At 36.9% G+C, this 13,220-nt stretch overlaps 1 protein-coding gene and 1 non-coding gene across 7 annotated transcripts in view; both read right to left on the bottom strand.

Moving 5' to 3' along the window:
• Ntrk2 (neurotrophic receptor tyrosine kinase 2) overlaps positions 1–13,220 on the bottom strand; it is a 370,633-nt gene that overhangs the window by 269,313 nt on the left and 88,100 nt on the right. The window lies entirely within an intron of this gene.
• On the bottom strand, positions 10,808–10,914 carry LOC138837053 (U6 spliceosomal RNA). The gene has a single exon (XR_011375151.1). It is a non-coding gene; the product is annotated as a U6 spliceosomal RNA (small nuclear RNA).

The following is a 13,220-nucleotide window of genomic DNA, read 5'->3' on the forward strand; positions in this document are numbered from 1 at the left end:
TGATGATCCTGTTTCAAAGCCATCCTGGGCAGACAAATCTGAAAGACTCTTATCTCTAATTAGCCAGCAAACACTGAAAAAGGAGGTATGGCTCAATTCATAGAGCACCATCCTTGTGTGAAAATGCTAAGGGAAAGTATGCATCCCTGAGTTCAAACCCTAGTGTCAGCACAGAAAAGAAAAAAATAAACAAAAGAAGATTCTCCTGCTAGACTGACCAAAAAAGAAGGTGTGAGGGTACATAAATATAGCACTGTCAACATGTACAATATCTACTGTGTGAATCAAGAAGGGAAAAAAGTTGTAGACATAGGCTTAGGCAACAACTTTGTCTAATAGACCAGAAAATAAAAGCAATAACTGATGACTGTAATTGGATCCAATCAAAAAGCTATACATCAAAAGTAATAATTACGAAAATAAAAAGACAGCCTACAGAATGGGACCAGGGATTGATATATAGAATATACAAAAAGCTCAAAATTAAACAAAAATATCCCAATTAATAAGTGGGCAAGTGGAAAAAGACAATTATCAAAAGAAGTGTAATGGTCAACAAATACAATTTTCATCATCGCCAATCTTAAAGGAAATGTAAATCCAAACGACACTGAGATTCTGTCTCACTGTAGTTTTAATGTCTATAGTCAAGAAAAACAAATGCTGGTGAAGATGTAGGGGAAAGAACACCCACCATTGGCAGGAATATAAATTAGTGCAGCCACTATGGAAATCAGGTTCCTAAATATAACTATCTCACAATCCTGCTAAACAATTCCTGGGCATATACACAATGGAGTATAAGCAAACAACAGAGTCACCAGCATACCCATATTTATTGCAGCATTATTCACAGTAACCAAATTATGGAATCAGCCTATTCACAAATGCCTAGTTATAGACTTAACCACCAATTGGTGGACAGATGAAGTTTATGTACAACATGAAATATTATTTAGCCATAAAAAAGAAATTGTTTGCAGGAAAAATGTGTAGTACTGGAACTAAATTAGTTAACAGGAGATAAAAAAGTTTTAAAGATATTGATAAAGGAATCAATCAGCAAAGCTCCCAAAATGTTAAGTAAAATGATCCAGACGCAGAAAGACAAATATCATGTTTTCTGTCATATGTGCAACCTAAATCACATCTAAAGAAAAAAAGATGGACATGAAGATAAATGGAAGATTGTGGAAAGGAAAACCAGAGGGAAGAGAGGGGAAAAGAGCAATGGACAGAGAATGGGATTGAAGGACAGAGCATGGGGTCAAAGGATTGTGTACATATATGAAAAGGTCATAGTAAAACCCATTATATACTCTGTGGAGGGGAAGGGAAAAAACAAATTGTTTAAATAGAGATACAGGTGGACCCATTGAAACAATGAGATGCACAAGACGTTATGTCGAAAAACAAACTTTACAACTTTGGTGGTGGGGTGGGTGAGGGGGAAAGAATGATAAGGGGAAACAAAGGAGGAGGCTACAATGCTTGATAAGAAATGTACTCATTACCTTGCCCATGTAATTGTAACCCCTCTGTATGGTATTTTCACAATAAAAACATTTTTTTTTAAAAAAGAAAAGAAATGTTTGTGTCAGTTTTTCCTTTAACTTCTTGGATGTGATCACCACCAAATGGTACACACTTAACTGTAAACTCATTTCTTTCTTTGATGATTTATTTAAAAAAAAAACCCAAAACACACAAAATAATCTCCACTAAGTTTGAAGTCAATATTTCCTAGGAGTATAAAACTCAGTTTTGATAGTTTGCCTCCAGGCATCAAAAATGAGCTCTTCAACCTATTATGGTTGTGTTTTTCTGCAGTAAAAAAGATACTGTACCACTTACTAATAAAAGGCCCAGATCCTGCTTAAACTGAAGTACTTGGGAAAGGGCATCGCCCATTCCTCAGATATCACACACAAAAGAAGCTGACAGCAATAATTTCTAGGTTCATTTATATATGCGTATTTATCTAACCAGCCACACCACACTGAGATTTTGGGATGCGGTTTAAATTGAGTTTTAACAGCTCTGTGTCTGGCTAACACAGCTTTGCAGTACAGAGATTTAAGGTTCTGTTTGACTCAAAGAAACTCTTGAAATTTAAATAGTAATTTCCTATATATCTCCATCTTTTTCTACAGAAAAGGAATGATGATTTGAACTCTGCTGGTTATCAATCAGAGATTTCACAGAGCTAGTTGAGTATTTAGATTAGGTCATGAGTTCATCTGAAAATAAACGAACAGGGCATTAAAAATAACCATAGAAATATGAAATGTCAAAATAATTTCTAGGTAACATGTGCAATTAATTTCTTGGGGGTCATGAGTGCTTCCATATGCTATCCTTTAAATTGTTCTGATAATGTTTATAATTTAGCAATTTATAATTTAAAGCAATTATGTTACCATGTGTGGAAGACCAGAACTAAATAATAGGATATACTCTGTGACAAAGATCCTCTAATTAATCAAACTCTACTTGTTCTCTTTGAACACTTCTTCAACTAGGAGTAACTTTTAGACTTCAGTATCCTTCACTGCACACATTTAGAAAGAATTGTGCTAAATTAGTTTAGCCCAAATCCCCAGTCCTCCTTATCTTTCCTCTTTCCATATCCAGCTACCCTGGTGTGTCTTCAACAAAAGTCCTGATAGGTTGGTTCAGAATCCCACTTACATCCCTCAACACACTTCTTCCTAGTAATGGTCCACCCACTGACCCACATCCTTATTCTTGGCTATGCATTCTCTTTTATCCATGTTTTATCTGGAATTTAGCCCAGGTCTACATTAAGATCTCTTTCCCATATTGCAATAGTTATGAATAAAATACATTTTATTGCTTTAACTACTATCCAACTCTTGTTTACTTTGATATTTAAAAACACTATAACTAGACATATTAAAATGAATCATTAAAACTTTCTGAGGGGTACAATTAATAGGTCCCTTATATATGTGTGGGGGGTGGTTCCTAGTTTTAAATTAAAGAGTGGTGAGTAATCACAATGCCTGCCAACCACAAGGGTCAGAGGCTGCAAGGGCTCAGGAGAGGAATAGAAAACATCTGAAAGGAAAGGAGAGGAAGAAGAAGAGAACAAAATGCCCACCTGCTGGACACCAGTGGCTCACAACTGTAACCCTGAGGATTACAGTTCAGGAAACTAAAATCTGAGGATTGCAGTTCAAAGCCAGTAGGGACAGGAGAAAGTCCATGAGACTCTTATCTTTAATTAACCACTGAAGATAGACATAAGTGGAGCTGTGGCTCAAGTGGTATAGCACTAGCCTGAGCAGAAGGTCTCAGCGACAACACCCAGACCCTGATCTCAAACTCCAGGACCAGTACACATACCACACACACACACACACACACACACACACACACACACACACACACACACACACACACACACACACACACACACACACACACACACCAATTACTATGGTTACAAAACATCTACAATGAACTATGATGAAACATGCTAAAATGAGTGCTAATGTGATAAGAAGTATGAAGCATAAAGCTACTCAGATTTGGTGTCTTTTATACTTGACATATTTGAATTCTGAAAACTTGAACTGGATTTTAATTCTTTGTTGCTTTCCCGTGTACTCTTTTTAAATTTAAAACCTTTAGAATTTGATCATAATCTATTATGTGGTAAAAGATACAAGATAGACAACTGAGAAGTCAAACCCAAATGAATATTGTTGTTTTTCAAGAATCTGTGCCAAGAAATGAGATTATGTAAAACTAAGGCCATTGTTTTTTTTCTCAAATATGTTCTTTATTAGTGATACCTGAGCTGGTTTCTTTGAATTAGTATACGGGTAAGAAAATAGAGCATGATAAATACATATTACCTGGCAAGGCTCAAAAAGAGGAAGATCTACGCATTGGGAAAAATGAAATTTCCAGGTCTCATCAGGAAAAGGAGAAGGAAAAAGCTTCATGTGCCAGTGGAAAAAGACAATTAGCACAGACAAATAGGACAGAAAATTCCCAAAGACGATGGCCAATCACGTATTTTCCAACACAGAAAATAAAAAGAAGACTAGAGATAGAAAACATTAAAAAGATGTACCCATACAATGAATAACTACCTCTCCACCTCCAACCCCAGCACTACTACCAGTGGAGATTCTAGACCAAGACAGCAAAGTGCTATTGATAATAAGTCAGAAAGATAACAGGATAATTGACCCTTTTGAGGATATGGTGCCTTTGTTTTAGGGAAAATACTTTATTGGAGGAAAAAAGGGACATGATGTGGTAAGTTTACTTTCTGCCAATTAAATACTAAACAGAGGTCGAGTCCAGATGTTGACTTTAGATATCCATTGTTGAGATTCTTTCAACATCATTTATGTTACATATTTCAAAGTCAAAAGTAATAGAGAAAATTTGAGATCTACATGTATGAGGGAATTTATTTAGAGGATGAAATCAGTAAAACCACTTTTCATATTCCTTCTGCTCACATTGGAAAAAGTTAAGACACAGACAGAAAGCCAATATGAGAAACACAGAGCCTTGAAAAAGGTTTGGAGGCAAAACAGAAGACCCCTGACTCTAGATGTCAGATAACAAAGGTATCCAAGAAAGTCAGAGAAACCCCAAGCCTAGACAGGTAGAGAATAATCAAGTAAATAGAGCTTCATAGTGTTTGCAAAGAACTGGGGCCAGCCTCCTTCATTTCTGTGTCTCCAAATTTTCAAGAACATCCTGGCAGAGAGGCCTGGGAAGGTGACAGAACCTGGTTAGGAATACACGATAGTACAAACTGTGACATGCATGGACTGGTGGACAAGAGCAAGCAGCAAGAGAAACAACCAGCACCATAGAGGAATGATCACAAAGGCCACAGGTACATCCTCTCTCCTTGTTATGCTACTGTGTCAGCCCTGAAGCACTCATCATACCTTCTGTTCAGAAACAGAAATACCACCTGAGGGATCCTAAATCAATAGACAATGCTGAATTTTCTTTTCTTTCTTTTTCTTTGCCGGTCGTGGGACCTGAACTCTGGATTTGGGCACTGTCCCTCAGCTTGTCAGCTCAAGGCGAGTACTCTACCACTTGAGCCACAGCACCACTTCTGGCTTTTTCTGCTTATGTGGTGCTGAGTAATTGAACCCAGGGCCTCATGCATGTGAGGCAAGCACTCTACCACTGAGCCACCTTCCCAGCCCCAACAATGCTGAACTTTCTGAGATGACCCATAGTTCTATAAGCTTGCCTGGAAAGGTTGATATTCTGCTCTCCAAGACAAAAAATATATTTTTTGAATTGTGGGAAAGTAAAGTCACATGTCTTTTTCCCCCTCATATGTGAGCCTGTTCAGCTTCCAATCCAATAGTATATAATTCACCATTTCTTCCTCCCACTGCTACAGCATTAAAGGCAAACACAAAGATAACGTGAGGGGTAAATCATTGTGGAAGATATATAATCTACTTCTAAAAATCACTTTGAAATTATCCACACTCACAGAGGAAAGGTTATATGCAAATCGCATAGACAAGACAGTGTTTATTCTCATTTATGGAATGCATGACATTTCAATATGGATTGTCTAATAGTTCAAGTCTTTACTTCAAACAAAATAAGGAAGCATAAGAACTCCTATTCCAACATTAGGAAACCACTTAGCTATTGAACTACTTACTCCCCGAAGCTCATGGCATTCCTGGAAGAGATAACTAAGGCAGGGTTGCCCTGCTTAGTCAAGCTGGGATGGAAAAGGGGCCACTGCCCGAACTCACACTACATGGAAATCAATACATCTTGGAGCAACTGGGCATGTCAACTAAATAAGAAGCAATATTAGGGCTGGGAAGGTGGCTCAGTGGTAGAGCGCTTGCCTTGCATGCCTGAGGCCCTGGGTTCTATTCCTCAGCACCACATAAGCAGGAAAAAAAAAAAAAAGAAGAAGCAATATCCTCTCAGCATAAAACTAAACTCAAGAACATTTACTTTTGTCCACGAAGAGAATGTTTCAAGGGAATAACAAGGGATGGCAGGTCCACAGTACTGGAAAACATAGACTATAAAATAATAATAATAGTAATATCACCATATGTGCCTGGCAGACTTTTAGAGGGAGCATTTGATTGTGTTGATGGTTTTATCAACAGGGCAGTAGCTCCTTAAGCTGGAGAAGACCCTCAGATGAGTTGGTTTTTTTTTAAATTCCTGCACTAATTTTTTTTTATTGTTGTTCTTTGCACAAATGGTCCAAAGCTAAGTGTGGGAAAAGCTCAGTTGAGTACTTGACTCCACTCAAGTCTTGCCAGGACTACAAAAGCTGATGAACACAACTGTCATTCTCCACATTCTTCCCTCCCACTCACTCCCACCCAATGCTCAGGCCCCTTTCTTCCTTCTCCTTTACATTTACCAATTGAGGCTGAGATGACTCTATGGCTTTCAATTTGGGATATTAATACCTTACTAAAGGCTTAAGGAATTTGAGTAAGATCAGTTCATTGATTTTCTTTCTTTCTCTGTCTCTAAGTCTCTCTCTCTGTCTCTAAGTCTCTGTCTCTGTCTCTGTCTCTCTCTCGGTCTCTCTGCTCTCTTTCCCACACATTCTGTCTGTCCTCAGACCACTGAGATAGACTCAAAAGAAGTCAGTGTGCTTTTATTTTTGCTGGCTGGTGCCTTGATTAAAGACAAAGGTCTTCCCCTGCCATTCTCCTGTGCAACCCTTGGCTTCTCTCACAGGAAATGCAATGTATTGGCCTGCGGTTATAATAATATGGATGGCAATCTGTTGCATAAGGAAGAATTCAATTTCTCTAGAATCTCTCTTTGCCTCTCACATATATCAAATTTAAAACCTGTTTTTATATAAAACAAATCATTTTAGCAGTTGTAATCCTCTCCATGCAAAAGAAAAACATGAATGCATGTGTCTAGGTTTAAGCTAAGGAGAAATAGGGGTGCCAATACTTCTCCTTTCCTTCAGTAAAACCCTCATCTCAAAAGAAACCACTAAAACCATCCAAATGAATCCATAAACCAAGTTTCTTTTAAACCTCAGAACAATTTAAAGAGATGAACTGTTCTAAGGATAATAAAAGAATTTTCAGTAATACCTTGAGGCAGAAAGGCTCAAAACAGGTGAATGTTCCAGAAAACTTCCATGCCCACCCAGTAGTGATTAAAATCATGTCTATAATTCTACTAACAAACCTTGGGACATGCGTACACATCGAATTGTATGATAATTTACTTCAATTGAGATTCAGCATACATTTAGATAAGAATATCCCATACTCTTTTCCTTAGTAATTTATTACCAGAGCATCAAACTAGAAAATAACTACCTCTGTGGAGTTAGTTCATAGAACCAGGCCCTGAACCAAGCACTAATTAAAATCTTAGAATCACATGAGAGATAAACATTATCCTTCATCTTACCATAGCAGAGTTAAGATGTAGCATGTTAAAAAATGTGCCCAAAGTTATAGTTACAAGATAGAAAATCCAGGATTAAAACCCAGGATTCAAATCTCAATATGAGAATCCTATATGTCCCTGGGTTTAACGTCTTACTAATTTATCAACCTACAAGCACAAAGGTTGGGTAGTATTCAAACAGGTTGACCTATCAAGAATCTTGCTTCAATTGTGCTGATTTGAACCTAAACGTATTCCCATAATCATTCAGTATTCTTGCTCCAAATAAAGTAAGATGAAAAGTCAAAGCATGAATTAGAATGTAAGCCAAGTTATTATCTATCTTCTTTATAAATTCTGGAAAGCTTGTCTGCAAAACTCAAATGCTAAGAATGAGGAGGAAGAAAGTCAAAAGAGAGGGGAAAATGGAAAGATTAGGAACACAGAAAACAGAACAGAATAGAAGGAAAAGGAAATATAAAATGAAGTTGAGAAGGAAGAAAGCCAGAGGCCCAGGTGTGCTAAGAGGGAGAATATTGGCCAACTATGTCAGGTCCTTGCTCTGATCCTCAACATTGAAAAGAAGAAATGCAGTGCTTTCTCAAGTCCTTTTCAAACAATGCTCTGATCCATGTGACGAATTTGCCTCCTACCAAGTTTCAAGAGTTTAAAGAAGACAATTCTTCCTGAATTGTAAGTATGCATCTAATTTCTTCAATAATCATTTGACTTTTAGTAATTAAAATAACAAGGGAAACTGGGAGAAAGTGAGGAAGGGGTAATATTGTTTAAAAAGAAATATATTCTTTATCTGATTTATATACCTGTAACCCCTCTGTATATCACTTTTACAATAACAATAAAAATGCATTAAAATTGTATGGGAAGGGGCTGGGAAGGTGGCTCAGTGGTAGAGTGCTTGCCTTGATTCCTCAGCACCACATAAGCAGAAAAAAAAAGCCAGAAGTGGCGCTGTGGCTCAAGTGGTAGAGCGCTAGCCTTGAGCTGAAGAGCTGAGGGACAGCACCCAGGCCCAGAGTTCAGGCCCCACGCCTGGTTAAAAAAATGGTATGCGAAGTCCCCAAAATAATATTTCATGAACTTTCTGCATTATAAGCAAAAAAAAACCTTTTCCCTGAATCAGATCCAGCTTATGAAAATGGCTTAGATAAGACAAACAACTAAAAGTGGAATAGTCAAGACATTCACATCAACATTGATGACCCTGAAGGACATCACATTAAGTGAAATAAAACAGATACAGATAGACACCTTCTTGCTGGAATGATGAGGCTAAATAAGTGGATCTCATAAAAGCAGACTGAATGGTGGTTTCTAGGAGCTGGGAAAGGTGGGGAAAAGGAGAAAGGAAAGAGTGTGGTGAATAGGTACAGAGGTGCAGTTAGACAGGAGGAATCATTTCTCATTTCTTACAGAATGGTTGGACAACTATGGCTGACAACAGTAAGTTGTACATTTCAAAAGAGCTGATAGGTTTGAATGATCCCAAATACAAAGAAATGATAAATGTTAGAGGTGATGGGCGTGCCAATCACCACGATTCGATCATTGCACAGTGTATTCATGTATTGAAATGTCATATTGCATCCCATAAGTATTTATTATTATTATTATTATTATGTGTCAATTACAAAATTCAAATTAAAAAATGAGTTAAGTTCCCATACAAGGGTAAAGGCAGAAAGGCTTCCTGTATGATCTGCTCTGGCCAAATCTGTGGCACATTCTGCCACATAGAATAAGCCATTTTTGGTCTCATCTAGAGAAATTAGAAGTAGACCTGCAGTTTGCAAACAGGGTAATCTACTTTTATTAACTTCACCAAAGCACAAGAAAGGGACTTTCAGGTTAATGTTCTTCGGATATACTTTCAATTTGCTAAATGACTCAACTCTTTCAACTGAATATGTTTTCTGAAATTCCCAAGGATGTGGGAAAAAAACAATATCCTATTAACAGAATCAAATCTCTACTTTTAACTCAGTTTGAAGCTATGAGGAGGGCAGTAAAAAAACAAAACTCAACTATTTTCTGTGAGAACTTATTGCCTTTGGTACTGTCTTGTAAGGTTTACATTCTCATATGATAAAAAGAAAGAACTAACAAAGCTACTTAGTTTTCAAAAGTGAGTTAATTAATCAGTGCATTCTTGAAATTTTCTTTTTGCTTTATTGGTGACTTTGTGGTTCTAAAAAGTTAAGACTGTCTTTCTGAAAATGTAGAGCTCATCACTAAGTTCTTTAGATTTTCTTTTTGTTTTATGAATGCTTTCTGATGCTAGAACATTAATTCTGTCGGTTTCTCTGAAAATGTCACACTGAAATTTGCTCAAGTATCTTTATTCTATGTATCTATGAAAAAGACAAGATTATATTATACTGAACTTTAAAAAGAAAAAGAATTTCAAAAAGAGAAAAGCAAGCTGGTGGCTCACACCTATAATCCTAGCTACTCAGGAAGCTGAGATCTGAGGATCACAGTTTGAAGCCAGCAATGAGACTCTCCAATTAACCACCAAAATGTCAAAGTAGAGACATAATTGAAGTGGTAGAGCACCAGCCTCGAGCAACAGAGCTAAGGGACAGTACTCAGGCCCTGAGTTCAAGCCCCACTACACACACACACACACACACACACACACACACACACGCACGCACACACACACGCACACGCAAGCACACTAATAATAATATTTAAAAAATACAGTAGTGTAGTTTTTAGAAATCCAAAAGTAAGTTTATAGCCAGAAAGTAGGAAAAGCTTTCCTTAGTAAGATACAAAACTTAGATTAAAAAAGCAGATAGCTCTATCTGTATAAAATGTATAAACCTTTTGGTTTGCCAAAGACACACTCAAAAGTCAAAAGACAATAAAAACAATATATAGCCCAAAATTAGCATATATAAAGTATTTTACATTTATAAATAACAAAACATTTCTTCTTATTCTTTGTATGATAAAGATGCTTAAATTTATTATTAATTAAATATTATTTTAGGGTTGGAGGTGTGGCTATAATTTTTAAAACTTTTATTTTATTGTAACGATATTGTACAGACGGGTTATAGTTGTATGAGTAAGGCAATGAGTACATTTCTTGTTGAGCACTGTTACTCCCTCTGTTTTTTTCCTGCTATCCCTTCCCCCCCCCTCCACCCCTTGAAGTTGTAAAGTACATTTCCAACAGTGCCTTGTGAGTCTCATTGTTGCAATGGGACATCCTGTGTCCTTGTTTCAGCATTGTTATTCCCCTTCCCCTCCCCAAATTAGATACATTTACATACAAGATGCAAGGTATCAAAATCAAATACAATGACAACAGGGGTATACCATAGAAGGAAGAACTTACAAAAGAAACAAAAAAAATATGGAACACTTCACGAATTTGCGTGTCATCCTTGCACAGGGGCCATGCTAATCTTCTCTTTATTGTTCCTATTTTAGTATATGTGCTGCCAAAGCGAGCACTATATATATTATTTTAACGCAAGTGGAAAACATACATAAAGCAAATAACCCCTAGGATGGATGAGAATAATAGGCAAAAGGATACCTTCACATACTGTTATGTCCAACTAAATTGAAACAGTATTTTTAAATGCTAATCAATCCACAATGAAAATATATGCTTTTCAAAAGCATATTGAAAAATTATACTTCTTTTCTCAGCGGTCCATTTCAAGTATCTGTTTCTCTCTATAAAAGGTCTTACTTGACATAAATTTCCGGAAATTTGGCAAAAACGAATGGCCAAATGTGTCAAATAAATCAAAATCATCAATAAGAATAAGAACAGTAATTACTTAGTGATTGCTTACTAAATGCTAGGGACATTTGTGTTTTCACAAATATAAACTCAGTTTGTTTTCCTGTCAATGCTATGAGACAAATACTATTATTGTCTGCTATCATTTGAATCTGGAACATTCCCGAAAGGCTCATGTGGTAAAGGCTTGGAAATTGGAAGCACAGCTCAGTTGGTAGAGCGCTAGCCAAAAAAACAAAGTGTCATTTACCGCATTTCAGTCCTTCTGTTTTTTGATGATCATAAGATAGTTTCACTCTGTCATGTTCTCCTACATAAATGTGCTACCACAGGCCCAAGGAAATGGACCTTAAACCTCTCAAACTGTGAGCCAAGATAAATCTTAATGTCTTTGTAAGCTGATTGTCTCAGGTATTTTATTAAAATAATGGAGAGCTGGTTAATATACCACTCCTCTGCAGTAAGGAATAATGAGGCAAGAGAAGATGAAATACTTGCTCAAAGTCACATAAGTTAGAAGTGGTAAAGCCAGGCTTCAGATACAGGATGCTTGGAAATACTACTAAGTAGGATGCTGTGGATCTCAAAAGCACTGATGCAGAATGGTCTGTGGCCAACTATTATTTTAGAAAACGCTGCCGAACAAAATTGGAATTATAATTTCCTTGTGGAATGAAACAATATTTGTTTTTCTAAATGTGAAGCTAGATGTTTGACCATTTATATAAAATGTGCATCTTAGATGGGTAAAGTTATTTCAAGGAGTGAAATGGTAGAGGGAAAATGAAGGTGATAGGGCATTTCCATTTTTAACTTTATGCTGCATGAGATTTTGCAACCAGAGTGCATTAATCTTTTGTGTCACAATTTTTCAGTGTTATTTTTATTTAAAAAATAAGTAAGGGGTCATATGGAAAACAGTTTGTCCTTACAGATGTTTCTACAATTGTGTTTTTGGCTTTGATCACGTATTTCCTTCTTTCAAAAGTTGATCCAAGTATCTGTTAAAATTCAAATTACAAAATGTTCTATAATTATTTTCGGCTCATATAAAGGCTTTGACCTTCAACCTCTTTAGCTTTGGCCCCATTACATTTATAATTATTTTCCAGTAACCAGATTTTGGGGTTGTTGTTTCATTCAAAAACATCTAAGGGATCATTTTTAAGAGCAGAACAAAATGGAGGGTCTTGCGTCTGGACTTAAGAAAACCTGGCTTTGCATCTTCAGGTAGTGCCACTTTTCAATCTTTACTAACTGGAAACCTCTGGAGCTCTTGCAGCAGGGATGAAATGCATATATGGGGCATTTTACATGCAAGGGCAGCAGAGTGCTGCCCTTGCATGTAAACTCTGAGAGGACTATTAGGACAACAAGAGAAAGGTCTTCCTCTTCTAGCTCCTTCTGCAAGAATTTCTTTGAGCCACTGAGATATTCTACTCTAGAAACTTGAAGGATTCACCCGAGCTTATGGGAGACATATCACATATGGATTTCCACCAGGAAGCACATACAACACAAAGCTGAGGACCAAAACTATTCTTCATCATACAACAAATGTCCAATTCCCCTACCCTAGCCGCTCCCTTATATTCTCCCCAGTCCTGCATACCATCAATGACACAGGCAGGGTCCAATGCAGAGCAGTCTTTGAAGCCCTGGCAGCCCTCTGCCCATGGATGCTTCTATTTCCCCTTCACTTGCACTTGGACATCCTCAACATGAAGAAGAAAGCAGGAAGCAATGTGAGATCTAAACACAAAGCCTGGTTACAACACAAGAGGGCATTCAAAGGCCCACTTGCCTATTCTTTGGAAAGTAGAATAAAATAAAATAGAAAAAACTGCTCAGGAAAATTCTTTTGAGTCTTATATCATTGAGAAACTAAAATGAACATAAATCAGAAGCTGTCTTCAAAGAAAAAGAATAAAATGGCACACTTTCTTAGAGGTATTGATATAGACATAGATTTAGATAAATTGGCTATGCATTTTATGTATCCATAATA

This window comes from Dipodomys merriami, unplaced genomic scaffold, assembly GCF_024711535.1.
Source record: "Dipodomys merriami isolate MVZ:Mamm:240054 unplaced genomic scaffold, mDipMer1.0.p SCAF_26, whole genome shotgun sequence".
Lineage (NCBI taxonomy): Eukaryota > Metazoa > Chordata > Mammalia > Rodentia > Heteromyidae > Dipodomys > Dipodomys merriami.